Consider the following 19,372-nt stretch of genomic DNA (forward strand, 5'->3'; position numbering starts at 1 on the left):
CATCTCTTACATCTCCTGCAGTGATAAATGGGTTCTTTACCACTAGCACCACCTGGGAAGCTCAAATGGAGATTAACTTTTGCCATTTGTTTATTCATTCTGAATTTTAAAAAATTCAAAATCACATAAAATATGTTGATATTGTGCTCAAGTAATGTTCCAATTGCGAAGCAAGGTGATTATACAACAGATACAGTTAGAGGAAAGAAACAGTAGTGATAAGTAACTTTTAATTTACACACAACTTATTTAAATATTTAAATTATTTAAAGTAAGACTGGATAAGCAATCAGTCACTATCATAAAATATTTTAGTTAAAAATTTAAAAAATACAACTAATTGTTTCTAAGTGCCCTTAAGAACTTAGAGAAAGAAAATTATAAGCTCAGTGCTTCAAACTTCAAGATTAAAGGCTTGAGTAAAGAACAAGAAAGCATCTATGATTCTGCTAAACAACCATTATTTCCTGTGTCTCCAGGGATGCTAGTTCTGCAAACCCAGAATTTAATCCTGTGAGTGGCTGAATTACAGCATAAATAAAATTCATAACTTCATAGAATCTATTATTATGGAGATAGGACATTTATTGAGAAATAATGAGACCTTGAAAATCGGAATGGGGGCATATGGGTAGAATCTCTTAAAGCTGGAGACACTGAACTCCCAAATTATTTTCGATTCTTTGAGAAATGTAGTTCCTCTTTGTTTGAAAAAAAAATACTTAATTGCCTTCCCTGAGGCACTTGTCTGTAGGAGACCTCTGATCATCTGCAGGATCCATTCCTATAGCATCTTACTGCCTCCAGATAAAGAACAGAATCAAATACCACCATGTCTCAGAGGGAAAGGCAAAGTGTAACCCATGAAAGTGCTCAACACACTCCAAAAATGACGAGATTATGTTAAGTGACAGCAACAGAAATGTGGAACAAATGATCTGGGATGGGTCCTAAGAGTATTGTGTTAGGATGAAAGAAATACTGTGTTCTATAAAGCTGCAGTTATTGACAGAGAGACAAGGCATTTTAAGTTTACTGTGTTAGTTGAATAGGAATGACTTTAACACTCTGGAATTTTGAGTGAAACCTAGACTCAAAGGAAACCTGTATTAAATGAAATAAAAGTGTTGGAAATTCCGTGGTATACAATATCCAGAGGAACAGAGACTGAGTGTTAGATTTATCAGACAACACCTCCAAACCATGTCTTGGAAAAATCCAGACACTACTGCTTCATCAATACTTTGGTAAATATATTTGAAAGGTGAGTCCTTACATTCTTAAAACTCTGTATCAGTTCTAACTTGTTGGCCAGAAATCATAGTGAAAAACTGTGTCATTGAATTATCTTACTTCTTGAATTTAATTCAGAATCAGCACCAGGATGGCAAGGGCCAAGAAGCAGTACTTAATTGTTTAAGATTAAGTAGTTGTGATTTCTTTAATGGTAAGTATGTGCAAACAGTAACCATAAATAATTTGACCTACAGAAGTGGATATTAGCCAACAGATCATGATGTCCCTAGAATTGAAACAGATGGGCATCTTACTGAGCTTTTCTTGATTTATGTAAGTGGAAAAGCTCTAGATCTGTTGAACAGAAATATAACCAAATCAATGCAATGTAATTCACAGTCTCTCAAAATAGTCTCAGATTTAAGGAAATTCTCAGCACAGAGATTCTTGAATGAAGAGGAAGCCTAGTCCTCTTGAGGAAGTACCCTGCTATACTGACAAAAATTTATAAATCCTTTCTCAACCTTTCCCTGAGGGATCTGACATAATTTTCCAGGGCAGTTGTGTACTGGGAAAGGGAAAATAATCAGAATATTTGTGGATACCTGATGCTGGCTCTAAACTGAGAGCCCAAATGCCACTGTAGTCTACCAGTTAGAGTAGAGATTTATAGAAGTCAGGCAGTCAAAAACTTTGATTTGGGTCTAGCTTACTTGAGACTCTGAATGCAACCTGTGGTTATTTCTCAGTTTTGTAAGGCATAGTTAATAAATATACCTAGAAACTGACAGAATTCCCTGATCCACCGAGTGGAAATGATTGGCAGTAAGGCCAGTTAGAAGCCATCATACCTGCCTCTGTTCATTAAAACAGGCAATCAAAGTGTTAGGTAGTTGGAAAAAGGAATCCAGAATGGTGGTGCCTACCTAAAGGACAAAGAAGGGAAGAGCCCTCGAAAATAGAATAAAGGGAGGTCCCAGGACCAGAGTGAGAACCTCAGGTAAAACAAACAGCCCTCCTGGTGAGCCCAATTTACATAGGGCAGGCTCAGGGGGAGGAGCAAAAACATATAAAAAGAGGAGCCAAAATTGAGCAGGGGTGGGGGGCTTCTCTTCTCTTCTTTTGGGTTGGCCCGCCCTCACACCTCGAGGATGTATTTTCCTTTGCTTGCCAAATAAAACTAAGTTGTAACATGGAGCTGTAACACCTGTCCATCTGTCACTTCAAAGTTTTGCTGTGGGGAGACAAAACTGGGGAAGTTACACACTCCCCCGACAAAAGGTAACATACTGTGCTATTGTAGGGATTACAAAGATTTGTCACAATTAAGATGGAGAGGAAGTGAATCTTTTCATAAGTTCATTTAACTCCTCTCCATGACCTGTGCAGACCTCGGATAGGTTTTGGAGAATGGGAGTTTCAATATTGGATCAAATTACACTTTATAAGTCAGGTTCTTATACTTTTGCTTTCTAGTTCTGTGAAACTGTTTGGTTTCTAACAAACGTCCAAGTTGGGTTTCATCTTTCCATAGATGTGATCTCACTATATGATTCTGCTGAAAATGACTGAGGTTGGAAACATTGCTTGCAATTAAAAGAACCCCATTTAGAGAACTTTCTAACAGAAACTGTTTCTTTGCTCCCTTATGAACCTTGTTAGCATTCTCAAATGATAGAATCAAATTATAACACCTCTGCTTAATGATGTGAATACCTTCTCTGTTTGTGTGTTGGATGGTATTGCCTCTGGGATTTAATTTCTATCCTCAAGAAACGTGTACATTTTATATAGACACACATATGTGCAAAAATGAATGCAAGATTATGGTTGTGGGTTCTCTCAAGGAGAGACTAGAATGTGGTGGGAAGGACAAGGGAGCATTACCTCATCTCAAACTGATAGAAAATTCTCAAAGGTGACAAGAAACACTGTGTCATATGTTGGAGGGGACTACTGAAACTCAACTCTATGATCCCAAAGGTGATATTCTTATTTGTGTATTTAAATTGGCTAAAAACATTTGGTTCACAGTTGTTAAGAGTTAAACAAAGGAAAATAGGTTAAAAAGCAATCTCTCCTGAGAGAGAAGGAAAGAAAGAGTAAAGAACATCTTGGCAAAGTGTAATGAGGAAATAGGAGCCCAGAGGAAAAACGCTTCCCCAAACGAGACAGCAAGAAAACCTGCCAGAGACACACAGGGGAAATATGCCAAGATAACATATTTTCTCCAAGGGAAACAGAGTCTGTGAGGAAAAACAAATTGAAATTGGGGAAATAACTAAAAATAGAATCTGAAAAAGTAAGGATACAAAAGGTAATGAGCACAAGAGAGAGGGGAGGGAAAAAAGTGAGATTTCATTTATATACAGATAGTGGCCTTTATTTGAATATATGTGATAAGAAGTTTTCTTCTAAAATAATATTGGTAACAAAAAGATTTTAACTATTTGTGTGTATGACTGTTAGTATTCTCTTGCTATATAATGAGTTATTGATGAGGAGGATAACAAAATGTTTATTATGAATCACAAATTGGCGTTAGATTTAAGATTCAGATAGTAGCAGCGTAAAGTCCCAATAGTGGCTAGCCTGTAAACAATGCACTTTTTGTGTGGGGAATATGGTCTTAACATTATGAGATCAGCTTTTTCTGTTTATTTAACAAGATCACCTTGTTACTTTAAGTATATAAATAAATGAATAATTTGATAAAAAAGAAACCTTCCAAATTATGACAGGATAAAATATAGTGTGAAAACTCTAATATCCAGCATTTTTTAAAAAATGCAAAGTTGTTTGTATAGTTGCACTTCCAAAATGACAAACCTAAATTCCTACAAAATATTGGAAATTTTTCTTACAACATATTAGAACAATCAACTAAGACAGTGGAGACCACAGTTGTTTTCACCCCCAAAATTCTTATTTTTGTGGATTATTTATAATTGAGTACATAGTTTCATCAAAATATATTTTATTAATATGGGAAAACAGTAATTTTTCACTTAACTTTTATGAGAATTGGTGAAGTTATATAAGCTCCATTAAACTGTTTAGGGGATAGGTTTTTATAAAGATAATCTTACTATGACTTTCCTACAGAATCTAATGATTAATGCAGCATTTAAAAATGATAACCTAACAAACATTTAGAAAGATATGGAGAAGTGATTTTACTGAAATTTAAATTATAGGCTTGTAAATATATAATAAAATCTGCAATTATACATTTTTCTATTTAATAAAATTATACCGATTTAAAAATATTAAATGGTAACCACATTTCCATATTTATTAGAAAATGAGCAACTATTTTTCAACTAAAACTCAAAAAATGTTTCTATATTTTATGTTTATTAATAACCACAACACTGGGAGAAACATGAAGCATTCAAGTATGAATTCATTTTAATAATGTTCAGGCTATTGATTAAAGAAATACAGGATTACTGCTGAAACATATCAAAAGGCGACCATCCTTTAAAAATGATACTTATTTTCTAACATATTATCTGAAATGACAAAGTGCTTTTGAAATACTAACATCCTTATGCATTATGATCCAGGTTAGGTCAAGCAATGTAACAGGCAACAAATGTATCACAGCAATGCCATATGAAAAATGTGTGAAAAGAAATATGATAAAAGTTATTCAGTGACTTCTTTTTTCCAGTTTCTGGGTCATTTATTTGTTCTCTGACAATACCAGGGGTAAGAAAAATATTCATCAGCTCCTTTCTTTGTTTGTTCGAAAAAATACAATGTTGAAATGCTTTCTGGCTTAACAGTTTAATTTATATCACAAGTAGTGGCGGAAATTCCAAAGCCCTTATCATTTTCTACAGCCTTTACATTTCTGCCACTGAGCTGAATGTAATTAATGATACACCAGAATTTTCAAATTTAATGTTTTAGAAAATGGGTCAATGTTACAAGCTTTTTATATCTGGATTGTCTTTCTTGTTTCTATACATACCTGATGGGTTTTTTAATAATTTTAAAAAATAAAGCATATTTAAAATAACCTGGTTAAATTAGATAACACTGTACCTTTTATTTTTACTATCCAAGATATATATTTTCTCATACATATAAAAAGTCTTACTGATTGCTATGAACTGAATTGTGTCCCCAAAATTCATGTGTTCAAACTCTAAGCTCCAGTAACTTAGAATGTGGCTGTATATGAAGACAGGACTTTTAAAAAAGTAATTAAGCTAAAATGAGACCCTTAAGGTAGGTCTTATTCAATATGACTTCTGTCCCTATAAAAGAGGAAATTAGGACACACAGAAATACATACCAGGATATAAGGCCACATGAGGACAAAGCAAGAGGGATGCCATCTACAAGCCAAGGAGAGAGAGTCTCAGGGAAAATCAAAGGTGCTGACACCTTGGTATCAGTTTTTCAGCAGTCAGAACTGTGAGAAAATAAATGTCTGTTTTTTAAGCCACTCCGACTGTGGTATTTTGTTACAGCAGCACTGTCAAGCTAATATACCTGTGATTGCAATTTATTTTTATTTTTCCATTTTTATTTATTCTCAGACCTCAGAAGAAGTTTTCCTACAATGAATCAGTTTAAGGTAAACTTAACTCATCACATTTGGCACACTGATATTTAGTTAGTTAGTTAGTTTGGGCTTCCCTGGTAGCTCAGATAGTAAAGAATCTGCCTGCAACGCAGGAGACTCTAGTTCAATTCCTGGGTTGGGAAGATCTGCTGGAGAAGGAATACTCCACCCCAGTATTTCTGGGCTTCCCTGGTGGCTCAGATGGTAAAGAATCCACTTGTAATGTGAGAGACCTGGGTTCAATCCCTGGGTTGGGAAAATTCCCTGGAGAAAGGAATAAGCTACCCACTCCAGTATTCTGGCCTGGAGAATTCCATGGACAGAGGAGCCTGTCAGGCTACAGTCCATGGGGTCGCAAAGGGTCAGACACGAATGAGCAACTTTCACTTTTAGCTAGTTGGTTAGTTAATTGAAGCTCTAGGCTATAATATTGCATTACACTAGGAAAAATAATAGTCTTACTTAGGTTCAACATGGGAAAAGCAGACCGGTATAATGGTTTATGTAATAAAAATACTCAGTTTCCTGTTAAATTATACTTAACTTTAGAACTTTCTATCTCTTGGTAAAAGAGTGATATAATGACATAGGAACAAATGTAATACAACTGAAGTGCATGCAATCACATTGTATTTAATGGATAACCAGTATTGGCTTCCCTGATAGCTCAGCTGGTAAAGAATCCGCCTGCAATGCGGGAGATCTGGGTTCGATCCTGGGTTGGGAAGTTCCCCTGGAGAAGGGAAAGGCCACCCACTCCAGTATTCTGGCCTGGAGAATCCCATGGGCTGTATAGTCCATGGGTTGCACAGAGTCGGGCCCAACTGAGTCACTTTCACTTTCAGTATAGGCTCTACTGTAATTTTTATACAGTGCAACATAATTTGTTGTACAAATTCAGTTTATTTATGAGAAGTTAGAAATGTTTGGGTGCAATTCAATTATAGAAAATGAAATGAGAACAATGCATCACTTGGAGCTACAAAAAAGACTTAATGTTAAAAGATTATTCATCAAAGAGCCAAGAGATGTGGGTCAAAGATTACCTTCTAATGAGCTATGTGACCTCGAGGAATTCACTTAATCTTATTGGCTTTGTATCTACACAAATGAGGCAATTAGCAATAATTATTCTAAAATCCATACTGCTTTAAGATTCTATGATTGTCAGATGTGGAATATTAAAGTTAGATGAATTATTTTTATATATAGATACAAAATTCCAAGTTTTTTTAATTGGAATTTAAAATCCACATGTTTATGTTGTTTATATTGTTCAAATTTTAAATATATTCATCGGGTTCTTAGGACACATTTTAAAAAAGGAGCCTGTGAAGATTTTGTCTTCTAGTGCTAGAAGAGACCACTGGGAGAGCAACAGCAGTAACTGATGTTAAGCTCACTCCAGACTGTAGCTCAAGCAGAGAATGTTAATAACTATTAATGTCCTAGGGATGTGTGCTGAATAAGAGCATATTCTATGACAATACTGGCATATCTGCACAGTTTAATGCCATAACTTTTTTAATGTGCTGGGCACCTACTATGTACCATGATTTGTATCACATTCTGTATATGCAGAAATAAATTTCTTTATGTTCAAAATGGTGAGAATTTAGCAGTGTGTTTATATACATGATAAATGTATACTTATATATGTTGCATATATATATATATAGTTGGCATATATACTGTATGTATTTGTGCACGCTCAGTCACGTTCAACTCTGCAACCCCATGGACTACAGCCTGTCAGGCTCCTTTGTCCATGAGATTTCCAGGCAAGAACACTGGAGTGGGTTGCCATTTCCTACTCCAGGGTGTCTTCCCAACCCAGGGATCAAACCTGCATCTCTTGTGTCCTACATTGGCAGGTGGATTCTTTACCACTTGTAGAGAGACTTTATTTTGTAGGGCAGTTTTAGATTCATAGTGAAATTGAGAGGAAAGTACAGAGAGTTTCCATGTACTCCTTCTCCCCCAACTATACACATTCTCTCTTACTGTCAACATCCTGTACCACAGTGGAACATTTTTATAATTGGTGAGACTATGTTAACACATCATTATCAATGAAGTCCATAGTTTGCATTGATGTAGGGCTTCCCATGTGGTTCAGTGGTAAAGAATCTGCCTGCCAATGCAGGAGATGCAAGAGACATGGGTTCGATCCCTGGGTGAGGAAAATCCCATGGAGGAGGAAATGGCAACACACTCCAGTTTCTTTCTCATTTTGCTGATAGCATCTACACAGAACAGACATTTATAACTTTAATGAAGTCCAGCTTACCAATTATTTCTTTCATGGATTGTGCCTTTGGTGTTGTATCAAGAAAAGATATTACCATACCAAAAGCTGTCTAAGTTTTCCCTTATGTTATCTTCTAAGAGTTATACAGTTTTGTGTTTTACATTTAGGTCTATTATCTGCTGCTACTGCTGCTGCTAAGTCGCTTCAGTCATGTCCGACTCTGTGCGACCCCATAGACGGCAGCCCACCAGGCTCCGCCGTCCCTGGGATTCTCCAGGCAAGAATACTGGAGTGGGTTGCCATTTCCTTCTCCAGTGCATGAAAGGGAAAAGTGAAAGTGAAGTCGCTCAGTCGTGTCCGACTCCTAGAGACCCCATGGGTCTGCAGCCTACCAGGCTCCTCCACCCTTGGGATTTTCCAGGCAAGAGTACTGGAGTGGGGTGCCATTGCCTTCTCCGGGTCTATTATCTACTTTAAGCTAATTTTCTGTGAAGGTTTTAAAGTTTGTTTTATTAGTGTGGTCGTGCAGTTGTTCCAGCACTTTTTGCTGAAGAGATGATCTTTGCTCCATTGTATTGCCTTTTCTCTTTTGTCAAAGATCAATTCACTATAGTTAAGAGGGTCTATTTTGGTCTCTCTGTTCTCTTTAATAACTATCCATTCTTTGCTGTGGCGTAGGGAATGGCAACCCAGTCCAATATTTTTGTCTGGAGAACTCCATAGACAGGGGAGCCTGGGAGGCTATAGTCTATGCGGTTACAAAGAGTTGAACATGACTGAGCACACACACACATTCATTATTTGCCAATACCATAGTGTTTTGATTACTGTGGCTCATATTAAGTCTTGAAATCAGTTAAGTTTGGTCATCCTAATTTACTTTTCTCTTTAAAAATCACATTGGTTATCTTGGGTCTTTTGGTACTCTGCATAAAATTTAGAATTAGTTTGTTACTATCAATTAAATAAATTTGTGGGATTTTGATTAAGATTGCATTGAATAGATAGATCAAGTTGGAAAGAACTGATACTTTGACATATTGAGCCTTCTGATCCTTGAACATGGAATATTTCTTTTATTAAGTTCTTTGAGCCTAATGCTGGGTAGGATTGGGGGCGGGAGGAGAAGGGGGCAACAGAGGATGAGATGGTTGGATGGCATCACCGACTCGATAGACATGGGTTTGGGTAGACTCCCGGAGTTGGTGATGGACAGAGAGGCCTGGTGTGCTGCAGTTCATGGGGTCGCAAAGAGTCGGGCACGACTGAGCGACTGAACTGAACTGAACTGAGCCATTTAATCGGAGTTTTGTACTTTTCCTTATATACAACTTGTACATATACTGCTATATTTACATTCGATTTTTTGATGCTAATGTAAGTCATAATATGCTTTTAATTTCAAATTCCACTTGTTCATTGCTGTATATAGAAAAGCAATTAACACATAACCTTTTTATAATCTTTTATCATGCAACCTTAATCACTTTTCAGTTCCAGGAAGATTTTTTTTTTCTGATTTTCCATATAGATGATCACATTATCTATGAACAAAGACAGTCTTATTTCTTTTTTTCCGTATCTGTATACTTTCTTCTTTCTTTTCTTATTTGCTAGGTCTTCTACTTTGTTGCTGTTGTTGTTTAGCTGCTAAGTCATGTCTGACTCTTTTGTTACCCCATTGACTATAGCCCATGAGGCTCCTGTTTATTTTTCCAGGCAAGAAAATGGGAGTGGGTTGTCATTTCCTTCTCCAGGGGATCTTCCAGACCCAAGGATTGAATCCACATCTCCTGCATTGCAGGTAGTTTCTTTACCACTGAGCCACCAGGGAAGCCCAGGTCTTCTACTTTGTCGAAAAGGAGTGGTCAGAAGAAACAGCTTTACCTTTTTACTTATTTTTGTATTCTTTTAATTTTGAAGAATGACATAAACATACTCCTGAAAAAAGTCCAATATCCATATAAAATCCCAATTTTACACAGAACTTCACAATGTCTATGAATGTGCTATCCAGAGGAAGAGCTTTATCTCGAGTTTATAATCAAAATACTTCAAAATATTGTAAGAGTGACTAATCTGTGGATTTTTGAAGAGTATTTTTACCTCCAAAAATGAATTAACTGAAACTTATGAATACTAGAATAAATGTAATTGATAATTACAACCACTGTATTAAAATATAGAAACATGTTCTGATATATGCTATGAATTTAGAACAACAATCAACTTTGAGAGTGTGTAATAATGCTCCAGAGTTACTGTGTGCATGATGTTATATTTCTAAAGGTAAGTTATTAGAACTAGTAAAACAGTATCTTTGTGTGTGTGTGTACACGAGTGCACTCAGTTGTTCAGTTGTGTCTGACTTAAGGAAAAGGTTCATTATAACTATCCCATATTGGTGGAAATTACTTGTATTCATATTTTAATTTGCATTGTCATAGTTAACTTCATCATTATATTCCTCAGCTAAAGAAAATACAGGGCTAATATTCTATGGAAAAATTTCACACTTAAAGTACAATTTTTAAAAGCTGAGATGGCAAAATCCTAGTTAATATAGATAAAAAAGTTTTTATCAGTTAGCAAATACCTGAGAAATACTCTTCTGCCATTTGCTACTGCCTATCTATACAGAGAGTATCTTATCAATTTAGACTTTCAGAATGTGAGCAATCTTTTAAAAACCTCAGTCAATAGGTGGGTGTGACCACTGTAAACATGTTGGGTTGGCAATTATTACTATCATCATCATGATTATTGTATCTTATTTTAACCACTGTAAGTTCATAAACACACATAATCAAAAGGGAAATTAAAATCAATAATAATGGTACTTCTGAAAATACATTTTGCATATACTCTTCCAGATTATGAATAAATAATTTTGGAGAAACATTTTTATTTGCATGTTATTTTGTAATAGTTTATTCATTACGTATAATGTTGGTATTTTATGCTAATAAATATTCTTATACAAAATGAATTAAGGTAGTGTTAACCAAAGACTACATTGCATCATGTAGGTGTGCTAAAATTCATATATGATCATTTCCTACTGGATAGTATATCTGTTTGCAAATATTACTTCTGTAAATGATACTATGAAGTATCTTAGACCTGTACTTTTATGCATATTCTTATTTACTTTGGGATTAGTTTCCATGATTTTTGACAAAGATTTTGTAATTTCCCTCTGGGGTTTGTAATGTTTTAATTTACTAGAATAATCAGGTTCAACACAGGGCTTGGGGTTCACATGCATAATAAATGGAATTTGTAAGTTCTATTATATCTAAGAAGTCTTAAAGTATATGAAAGTTGTCATTCCAAAGTTAGTATTTCTATTCATTTTTCATATAACAATGATTCTCTATAAATAAACATTTTCTTTCCCCCACAAAAAGCTTTTTGTGTAAAAAATTATAAATTGATATTGCTATCAATATCTAATATTTTATTCAAGATTATGAAATTGCAATGTATTTTCATTGCAATGTATTTTCATTCAAATCTGAAAACATTCATTTCAGGTTTGAGACTGTAATCAGGAGTTTAGAAAGCCAGATGCTCTTTCTGTTCAGTAAGAACATAATTGACAGTTAACTTGGAATCTGGTACTTCTGTTAGATTGTTTTTCAAAATCTACAGTGATAATGAGGACAAGAGCAACAATGCCAATTAACTGCTGTTTGCAATATCACTAACAGGGGAAAATGTAGCAAGAATTTGAAAACTTGAAAAAAAAAAACAGAGATATGAACTTACTGGAGGAAATCTTTGCTAAGTGGCCTTCACTTAAAAAAGATCAATGAGAATCATAAGTGAGAGTGTGTGGAGAAGATTCTTGAACCATATCTTTAGGTCAGAATTAACATTATTTCTCTCTGTGCTGACACAGATAATTGGAGAAAATATTTCAACCAACAGACCCCTGAAGTCATGTCATTTTCATTTTCTTTAGAAGACACTTATAAGACAGGTGCATTCACTGAAAACATCTACACATGCTAGAAGGGAGAAATGATTTACCAAAATGATAACTATCTGTCATATTGACAGAACCTTATTTTCAGGACGGCATCAGGTGAACTTCCAAGAAATTTTAAAATCCTTATTCTAAAGGAGATGGAAATAATTTCATAGGGACATCTTCAAAAGATATTATAATAATTATCTAGACTCTGCTTTTCCCCATCTTTCTGACATGTGTAATTATTCATTTGCACATACATGAATATTGTAATTACCTCAAAATATTATTTTACACTTTTTGCAAATGAAAAATAAAATAATACAGATAAGTTTTATCAGATAAGTTATTCAGATTAGTAGGTGTCTGTTAGTAATTTTGAAGATTAGTTACCAAGAAAACAACAAATAAAACAAAAATAAAATGAAACTCTTTAAAAATAACAAGTTTACTTTACCAGCAATACAAAATACATGCATTTTATACATAAACAGTGTCACTCCTTTAGGAGGGACTAATAGACAAATCAATCTGCACAAGTCAATTAGACCACACATCCTTAAGTCCTCTGACTGTCCATGAACCCAAACTAGTTTAAAGTAAATAGGAAAGTTGAGCTTATTAACAAATATTCAGAGAAAATAGGACACGCATTGCTTTCACAATTGGCATGCTCTACTTCATTGAAAGGGCTTCGTTGGTGGCTCAGATAGTGAAGAATCTGCCTGCTAATGCAGGAGAACCGGGTTCAATCCCTGGGTCAGGAAAATTCCCCTGAAGGGCATGGCAATTCACTCCAGTATTCTTGCCTGGGATATCCCATGGACAGAAGAGCCTGAAGGGCTATGGCCCATGGAATCACAAAGAGTTGGACTCAACTGAGTGACTAACACACACAGACACACAATTCATTGAAAATATATGTATTACAAAGTTTTAGTAGTCTTAACATATTGAAAACCTCCATTCTCACTATTTTATATCATTGTCACAATGAATGAAAAACCATACAAAATCAACTTATTCACAGAAAATACTTTGTTTTATAATGTGGAAAGGATATTTTAAAGACAAAATCTCTAAGGTTTAAAAAAAATTTTACATGATTCCTGTCAATACTCTCAAAAGAAACAAAAATGGCTTAAACGTTAAAATTGTTTAGGTGACAAAAAAAAACTGCCAGTTTAAAGTGTGAAATGACCATTATAAAAATGATGAGGCAAAGACAATATCAAAAGTTTTTTAGACTGTTAACGTCAGTGATGAGAGACCCATTAGCATGTATCTGCATATCAAACATTTGAAAATATATAGATACCACAGGATGAGATATTAAAAGTATTAAGATGACTCCTAAGTGATTGTGTCCAGACTATTCTGTACTCATACTTAATGGCATTTTTCATTTATGTGACAATATTTATGGTTGTTCCACTTCTCTATATTTTCCCATCTTTTGATATGCAACGCACCCTGCCTAAACTTCAACTTAATCCTCACAGACTCCACGAAATCTTACTTGACCATTTTAATTCTCATTACCTGTTTGTCAATCTTCATAACGTGTGTAATCCACCAGCAATATTTTGACTTAGTGCTATACTTTCATTCTGCATAATGCATCATATGCATTTGTATCCTAAAATGGATATTCTTACTGAATGTTACATTAAGGAAGTTCAAAGCATATGTAGAAGTTGCACCATGTTGGGTTCTGCAGAAGCAAATACAAGGCTTCGGGGTACAAATTATTTATTAGGACTCAACACTATCCCAAAGCTGAGTGGCAGCTCTTTTCTTAACTGGCAGCTGCATCTACAGGTATAATGTAGAAATGAATACAAATCATATGTATACGTCTGGCTGAACTGCCTCAAAATAAGCATGTAATTCTCGCATTTTTATCCAACTTTTCTAGTTGGTCATTGATTAAGCATTAGTCAGCTGCAAGGGGTTTCAATTGCTGGACATAGATTCCACATTTCCCAAGAAAAATCTCCATTTCGCATAGGCTGCCAGCTTTAGGATTATGTAAATAAATTGCTAAGGAATAAGAGGTGTTCTCACCTAGCTGGAAAAGTTAATTAAATCAATATAGGCAATAACAGTTGAGTTATATATATTCTACCCTATGTTTTCATCTTGTATCTACCAATTAAATCTAAGTGCCAGGGCCAAAAAAGTCGTATCAGATGCTGAGGTGCAATTCATTAGTTGATACTACTTTAAAATGCCTAAACAGCACAACAAAATCTCCAGATAGTCCTCAAGGAAGTTAATAATTGTTTTATTACGCATGGTAAGCAAGTCAGTAATGAGAACTATAAGATCCAAAATAATATAGAGCAGACTAAGATTAAAGCACTGAAATAATTAAACAATCAGGACAAAAATGGTGCCTAGTTTTAAATCTATTTTCCTTTAGTAACTCAATATGTACATAATATTGAAAAATACATTTTTGCTTTCATAAATCTATAACAGGTGTAGAAAAGTGTACTAATGTTGGGAGAAATCACTGAGAGGAGATGACGCCGGTCGACCGTAAAGTTAAATCAGGGAAATTGGAGGTATCGCTCACCCTCTCGCATCCTTGGAATTGTGCACTCCACTTTACCTTCCCTTCCCTAGAAGATGCTCAAAGACACAGCCTTAAGATAAAGGCTAAAGATATTGAGACCATCTGGATGGTGCCTGCCAGTGGCCTCTGTATAAACATTTCAGATTCTTAAGGGCGAATGGAAAGGTCTAGCTTGTCTAGTAGCCACTCAAAACAAACGTTGTAAATTCCCTTGTTTATGAAACCCGCCACCTACCAGTCTGGAGTGTTTGTCTCTTTAGTCTCTCCCTGCCCTCCGCTCAGCTGCTTAAGAATCCGCCTGCCAATGCAGGAGACACAAGAAACTCAGGTTAGATCCATGGGTCTGGAAGATCCCCTGGAGAAGGAAATGGTAACCTACTTCAGTATTCTCGCCTCGAAAACTCCATGGACAGAGGAGCCTGGTGGGCTATACAGTCCATTATGTTGCCAAAGAGTCGGATACGACTGAGAACACACACGCAAGCACACACACCCTCTGTGTACGCTGAGGGGGCTTCAGCTTATACCTGGGAAGCTCCTGAGGTTGCGCCCCAACATCTGTCAGCAGCAAAGCCCATTAACAATTCTTGGGATTTAAAAATAGAACCTAGGTAATAAAGTCTAACCTTTCTGTTCCTCTGTGCTAGCCTAGTTTCACTTGCTAATAGGGTGCTGCGTGCAGTGGCCTCTCACGCCAGCACTTCAGAGAAGAGCTCCGAGGGCAAGATGGCTACACTGACGCCGAGTTCAGCGGGTGGGTCACGTGCAGAGTTGCGTAAGCAGCTCAGCCTTAGTCTCACAAGAACTCCGCCCCTTCCCCCCGCTGAGGAGATTTCTGTGGTGCAGTCCCAGGGGGAAAAGCCTGTGGGTTAGAACAGGAGTTTACACCTCTTCTTTCCTTTCATTAAAGAGTAAAGCTGTGGGAATCCTGAAGAAACTTAACTGAGGAAATTTTCCTTAGAGAGCACCTGTGCTTGTTTTTTTCATTTTACCACAGAAGACCACCATCTCAGAGCCTCTCATATATTAATTTGTGAATTCCTGGATGGCCAAGAGCATGAAATTTCTGTCAGAATGTGAGCATAAGACAATGGTTATACGTTTTCAGAGAAGTTTTCCCCATCTGATGTTGAGTTGAAGCAGAAAAGTGGTCTCCTTGTCTCCCTTGCTGGTAAGTAAGGTTTTTTTTGTTTTTTTTTCTCCCCCGTAACTCAGGCTTCCTCTTAAGATATTATCATTTTGGGAGTCCTGGTTTTACTTAGGGTTCTCATTTCCAGTTGTCCATCTTTAATTGGTCAAGGTCTTGCCTGTTGTTTTCCTCTGGTTATGTAAGTCCCAAATTAAATCCTACACAGCACTCTGACTCTTATTTACTCTTTATAACTTGCTCATGTGGTTTCCCTCAACATTTTTTTTTTTAGCTTCAACATATATTTAATATCATATATGTTTCAGTTTCTACGAATCATAGATGTTCTGTAGCAGGACACGTTTCACACCACACAGCTTTTTTTGGCTCTTAGGCATTTCTTGTTAAAGGCAGTCTTCAAAAAGAAAAAAACAGAGGAAGGAGCAAAAGGAAAAGAGAAACGTCTACCTATTAGCTTAATGCTCCCTCTAAACCATTTGTTCAGAAAGTCATGGGCTGCTGTTCACTAAACATGTCCATGTCTCTACTTTTGTTTTTGAATTTCATAGTAACAGCACAAGATGTAAGCTGAGCTATAGCAAGTCCTCTTATTATGAGAATGTCACCAGTTATTCAAATCTATTTAATGGACTTGAAACCTCCCTTTTTTTAAAAGGAAGCATAAAATCAAAATGAGACACATGTTTCTTCATCTTCTAGAATAAATATTTGCCACAGAGAACAAAAGTCATTTAGGTCACAGAAATGAAAATATAAGAATTTTCAAAAATAAATTATATTTCATTAACCAAGACACTCAGAAAGATATTGCAAAAATAATACATGAATATAAATTATTCTCTGTCTCACTAGCAAAAATGATGCCTGCAGGATATTCTCAATTAATTTCCATATTTGATATTCTATAAATGTAAGATGAATTGCTATAAAAACTGCAAGGCATGTGGGTTAGGTTTTATATAAATGTATTAATGATGGATTAAGCAAATCTAGTATGAAAATAAGACAACCCCTCCAGGCTTAGGGTGTGCTGATTTGGATTATCCAGGGCACTGCTATAAATGTATATTAAAAATAAGAAGTATATGTCAAAAAAACTAAATTGGAAGGTATTTTGTTTGAAAAGAATTACTACACAGAAGTGAAAGAGATTATCAATATACAGAACTTTTAAGAATGAGCTTCCAAGAGAAATGACTCATTGGAAAAAAAACAGCACTCAGGCTTCCTTCACTTTTCAATCATAATTCAAAATGCCCAGGATATATATTCTTCTCCCTCTAGTTTCATGTATGTATAAATGCGCTTCTAAGGTGGGTGAGTAGTAAAGAACCTGCCTGCTAATGCAGGAGACACGAAGTTGATCCCTGAGTGGGGAAGATCCTCTGGAGGTGGAAATGGCAACCCACTCCAGTATTCTTGCCTGGGAAATCCCATGGACAGAGGAGCTTGGTGGGCTACAGTCCATGGGGTGGCAAAGAGTCAGACATGACTGAGTGACTAAGCACACATGTATAATACATATTTTTATGACTATGTATCTACAAATATATGTGTTTAAGTACATATGTCTGCACATACACACCATTTATATTTCTAAATTTACAAATACTTCATAAATATGCTGATTTTAAGTACAGACATAAATGTAAACCATAAATGTAATGTCCTGAGTGGTTATGTTGATAGCTGTAAAAGCTATTTTTAATGGAAAAGTTTAGTTTTAAGAGACCAACATTAGAGGAAAATAGAATGGAGAGGAACAAGAGAAATATGCGGGAACAGTTTTATTTCTCTCAGTGGAGGAATCCCTCTTCTGAAATTCATGTGTTTGTATCTGTCTGTGACTCATATCCTTCAAAAGTTCTCACCACTGTTTGCAATATTCTTCCTCTAATGCTGGAACATCACCAGTAGTTTCTGAAGTTATGACTCCTCTTCCTGCTTCCTGCAGCATCATCTCAGGTCTAAGGAGGTTAAACATACTGGCAGCATCAGTGGAAGCTGTAGTGGAAGCTACCTCCCTAGCTTCTGCTTGTGTCATGAGTTTTTCATGCTAGGTCTGGTGTCTCATCCACTGCAGAGGCCAATAAATCTTGCCTTGATCTTTTGCTGTGAAATGCACATCTACTCTTTCCTCACTCCAACCCTAGGTATTTCTTAAAAACAGAGTACATTTTTAATTAACTCATAGATTTTCTGTTTTAATTACTGTGCTTTGTTTATATTCTCTATTCTATTTATTCTACTTTCTAGTACAGCGTGTAAATTATCTGTAGGTGGAAACGTTATTGTCCCTCTTGATTTCTGTCTTCCCTCAGCTTCCATTTGTTCATAATTTCTCGTAAATTCTGCCTGAAATTATGAAATCTGACCTCTAAATCTTAAACTGGATTTTTTGTATTATTGATACTTTTCTGTATCTATTTTCAATGATCAAACTTCTGCTTCATTGATATTTTTGCATTGATCTCTAGTTTGGACTTTGGCAACTTTCTATTTTACCACGGTATTGTCTTGTCCCAATATCAGTGGGTAAGTTTTCCGTTTCTAAATAGATATATATTATAATGTGTATTTTATATATCTATATATACACACACACACATGTGTTTTCATAATACATAAATTTACATAATATATATTGAATTGCTTATTACATATATTTGTTTATATTTGCACAGAGTTTATAGCTTTATATAAATATAGAAAAACCAACAAATTAAAATAAGACACTTTTGATAGAATATAAATTGTCCATTTATTTTATTTCTAAATGTGTAAGTAAATATTGCAAAGTTATGTTCTTCAAATCTAGAGTCTAGAAAGCTTTAGTTTGGGACAATTGTGGGAGGTAATGCAGAGAAGATAAACTTGAACAGACTTTGTTGATTTTTACTAGGTATTTGACAAAACTGAAACAAGTGAGACTTTGACTTTCTATAAGGTATATGAAAAACAGCATAACTCCAGGCTGGTGTATTTTGTTGCAGCCTGGAGTGATTTTTCTATCTGTATTTTATTATCTACCTCTATTATTGGAGTGTGTGTCCCTCTGGTCTTTAAAAAGCAATGTTAAATGAAGCTTCCTTCAAGAAAAGTATTTCTCTTGTTCTATGGGGGTTCTCCAAAATTCGCATTTGGTTGGAGAAAAGAATTTGTCCAGGTTGCTTTTATTTGTTCAAAAAAGATGTACTATAATTTCATTTTATAAGCCTCTAATAAGTCAGGCTGGCTATAGTCAGTGTATGGAAATACATTTGAAAATTACATTAGAAAAAGAAACGAGAAAAGGATTTACAATCTTACAAACATTTTCATTTGGTCAATAAAGTGTTTATGTGAAGTATTTCAGTAATTTCATTTTCAAAGAAGGATTAATACACTTTTAAAAACTTTAATCTTTTTACAATTTATTTATTAATTTCTATTTTTTAACTGGGAAAGTATGATAACACATTTACAGGAGACTTGGAAAATACAGAATAAGGTTGCATATAGTTTCACTGTGTATTGCAATTATTTTTTAAGTAGATAAATTAAGACTTTTAGTTGGAGTTTTGATATCAAACCCTCAAAAATTAATAGAATGAATATAC

At 35.3% G+C, this 19,372-nt stretch overlaps 2 long non-coding RNA genes across 2 annotated transcripts in view; one reads left to right on the plus strand and one right to left on the minus strand.

Annotated features, from left to right (window-relative positions):
* The window catches only part of LOC145527352 (uncharacterized), a 214,591-nt gene extending 199,254 nt beyond the window's left edge, over positions 1-15,337 (minus strand). The window contains exon 1 of the long non-coding RNA XR_014069704.1: positions 15,151-15,337. This is a non-coding gene — a long non-coding RNA (uncharacterized LOC145527352). The remainder of the gene's footprint in view (positions 1-15,150) is intronic.
* Positions 15,338-15,419: 82 nt separating this feature from the next.
* LOC145527353 (uncharacterized) overlaps positions 15,420-19,372 on the plus strand; it is a 47,575-nt gene continuing 43,622 nt past the window's right edge. The window contains exons 1-2 of the long non-coding RNA XR_014069705.1: positions 15,420-15,487; positions 15,621-15,794. This is a non-coding gene — a long non-coding RNA (uncharacterized LOC145527353). The remainder of the gene's footprint in view (positions 15,488-15,620; positions 15,795-19,372) is intronic.

Source organism: Giraffa tippelskirchi, chromosome 11 (assembly GCF_054371585.1).
Source record: "Giraffa tippelskirchi isolate mGirTip1 chromosome 11, T2T-mGirTip1v1.2.pri, whole genome shotgun sequence".
Classification (NCBI taxonomy): domain Eukaryota; kingdom Metazoa; phylum Chordata; class Mammalia; order Artiodactyla; family Giraffidae; genus Giraffa; species Giraffa tippelskirchi.